We start from the raw sequence: 3,300 nt of genomic DNA on the forward strand, positions 1-3,300 counted from the left end.
GTTCTTTTTATGGACTGTGTCAAACATGCAGACTCTCACATACTTATGGGAAACTCCTTAATTTTTACAAGCTCTATCAAGCATCAAATGACATCTGTCACGTCCTGACCAGTAAAAGTGGTCATTTGTCATTGTAGTATGGTCAGGGCGTGGCAGGGGGTGTTGTTTTTGTGTGTTTTGGGGTTGGTTTGTTTCATGGGGATTTGTTCTAGTTTTCATTTTCTATGTGTGGCCGAGTATGGTTTCCAATCAGAGGCAGGTGTCTTTCGTTGTCTCTGATTGGAAGCCATACTTAGGCAGCCTGTTTTTTTCCTGTGGGTTGTGGGTGGTTGTTTTTTCGTATAGTCTATGTTACCTTAGGGAACTGTCGTGTGTCGTTTTGTTATTTTTTTGTTTAAGTGTTCACGTTACTCTAATAAAAGAAGATGAGCACTCAACACGCTGCGCTTTGGTCTGTCCCTTTTGACGCATATGACAACATCAGTATAAGCCCTATACTCACCACCCACATACACAAAATCAGAATGTGTAGACAGTTATATCATCCATGCGACGACCCATAGGCTTTACAAACAAACCCTGCTAGAGGGAAAACACCCACCCAGACAGCCCACATAGCTAACGGCTTTCTTTTTTATGGAAAATATCTCCCCACACACATTTTATTTCTAAACCCAGGTCAATTTGATCATGTTAGATTATGTATCTACTCGAGTGAGTCACTCAGGTAATAGTTAGTTTTAGCAAGCAGAAGCAGAATTCAGAGTATTGTGTACTGCAGACTCACTGCTGAACATCTGATATTTTACTGTAACACATTTAGCATGTAGGATACAGCTTTTCTTATCTCCCAGTATTCTTTGTCTCTGTGAAAGTAAAGTTCTGATCTGGCAAACAGTTCAGCTATGTGATGTGTGTGTCTTTTGTGGGCTTTTATTGTGATACATAGACAATAGTCGGTTTAATCATCAGCATTTTGTTTCATTTCAATTTCCTGACAGTACTACTCAGCACAATAGTTGACCATTAGTTCAAATGTCCAATACTTATGAGTAAAAGTTGGGTAATTTTTTTAAGACCCAGTGAATTTAGAGCTTACACCACTGTTGAAATACTGGCATAGTAGTTTAAACCATTCTCTCAAAAGCTTTGCCTTTGATTGAGAGGCTCAGCGCAAACCTTTCCATGTGTTTCATACCGTTCCATTCACTCCGTTCCAGCCATTATTATTCTCCGTCCTCCCCTCAGCTGCCTCTTGTGGCAGTGTCTAGTGAAAGTCTACCCACCCCTCGCACAGTCTTCACATTTTGCTGCCTTCAAATTTTATTTAAACATTTATTAAATTTGATTTTTTTCTTACCGATGTACACAACCTAATCCACATTATCAGAGTGAAAGAAAAGTTATAGAACATTTTCCAAATGAATTAATTGATTGTGTATGTATTCACACCCCAGAGTAAAAACTTGGTGGAAGCACCATAGGCAGCCATTACAGCTGGGTATCATTTTGAATAAGATTCTACCAACTTGGCCAACTCTTAGAGCAACATATACCCATTGTTTTTATCAAAATTGCTCGAGCTCAGCAAATTTGGTTGGGAGTCACTGATGGAAAGCAAAATTCAAACCTTGTCTCTGATTTTCATTTAGGATTGAGACTGGACCATTCAGGAACACTCAACACCTATTGGAAAACCATTCTGGTGTGTCTTTGGCATTAACATTTGTGTAATTGTCCAGCTGAAAAATAAACTCTATCCCAGAGTTAGGTATTCAGAACACTGAACCAGGGTTTCCTCTAACTTTTATTGGGGTTTGGTAATTTCATATTGATTTTGATCATGACAAACTCCCCAGTCACTGCCGGTAACATGATGCTGCCACCACAATACTTGAAAAATAAAGAGGGTTTCACTCCCCTGGGCAAGGTCATAAATAACAAAGCCCCCAGTCACACTATCTGGAAGACAGTAGAGGCTGGATTGACGGGTGGTGACGCTGATGCAAGGTGAGCCCCTGGTTTATGGAAGGTCACACATGGTATGGGAGTGTAATGAAGCATGGGCTCGCCCCACTGGATCTTCTGTCACTTTATCAACTGGATTGATTGTTTAATCCCAGCACTATACTTTCCAGCTAAGATTAAGCTTAAATAAATGCCCCACAGACTGATTGCCATCTCAATACTTTGGAAAGCTGCTGTTTTTAACACAAGTGAGTCAGAAAATCTATGTGAATTGGAGGGAAAAGATGTTGCAAAGTTATGTTGATTGATTATCTATTTGTTGATTATATATATATTCCTATTCATGGAATACCAGCTGGCTGGAGTGTTTACGGACATATTCAATCTCTCCCTATCCCAGTCTCTCAGCCCAAGAAGGAAGACTTAAGGCGTCAGCATGCTTCAGTTCAGCTGGCGCCTCGCCGAACTCGGCTAGCCGAACCAAACGAATGTGCTGCGTACTCCCTTAAAAGACCTTCTCTTGAACAGCCGAAAAAACCCTCACCGAAGTCCAAAACTCACAAAAAATTCACAAAATGTCATCATAACATATGCACGAACTCTACCAAACTGTTTCGGCTGGGAAGCATGCGGACGCCTTTAGTGGTATGTAAAGGAGAGGTTCGGTTTTGTCAGCGTCAATAAAAGATTAGATTGGTAGAGTAACTATGTGTGCCCAAGGTCATGCCTAAGTTAGCCAAGATGTTGCAAATAATATTGGTTTAGATACTGTTGAGAAGGTGAATCAATCTCTACTCTACAGTCTCTGGCGTCTCTGAGGCAAAAATATATTATTTTATTTAACATACAACATCCTATGCAAATCAGCTTAGAGACTGTTAACCACATGTTAGCAGCTGGAGGGTTAATGGGCCAGTGCAGTGAAAGGCTAGCTACTAGGTATCAGATGCAGAAGTATCACCGCTGCTGTTTTGGGTTCAACCACAAGGCGATGCAAAATATCTTCAATTTTAAAACCTTAACACTGTTTCCATTCATTTCTTTTAAGCGCATTAACAAATGTAATTCAATATGTAGCTTGTGTGTGACTGAGGGGGAGAGGGAGGGAAAGAAGGTTTATGGAGGTCTGTTGGTGTTTATTTGGGGAAAGGGGAAATCAATCAAGTCCTGCAGCTGGCCTGGTGATGGACTGAAGAGGTGGAAATTAGGAGAGGGGAGGAGGAGGAGGAGACAGAGCCAGCTGCAATTACAGCTGATCCTGAGTGGTACAGCGCTTTTACAGAGGCGAGAAAAAGAGGAGGGGAAAGAGAGAGCGAGAGGGAGAGAGAGAGA

The sequence above is a fragment of the Salmo salar genome, chromosome 03 (assembly GCF_965601325.2).
Source record: "Salmo salar chromosome 03, fSalSal1, whole genome shotgun sequence".
Lineage (NCBI taxonomy): Eukaryota > Metazoa > Chordata > Actinopteri > Salmoniformes > Salmonidae > Salmo > Salmo salar.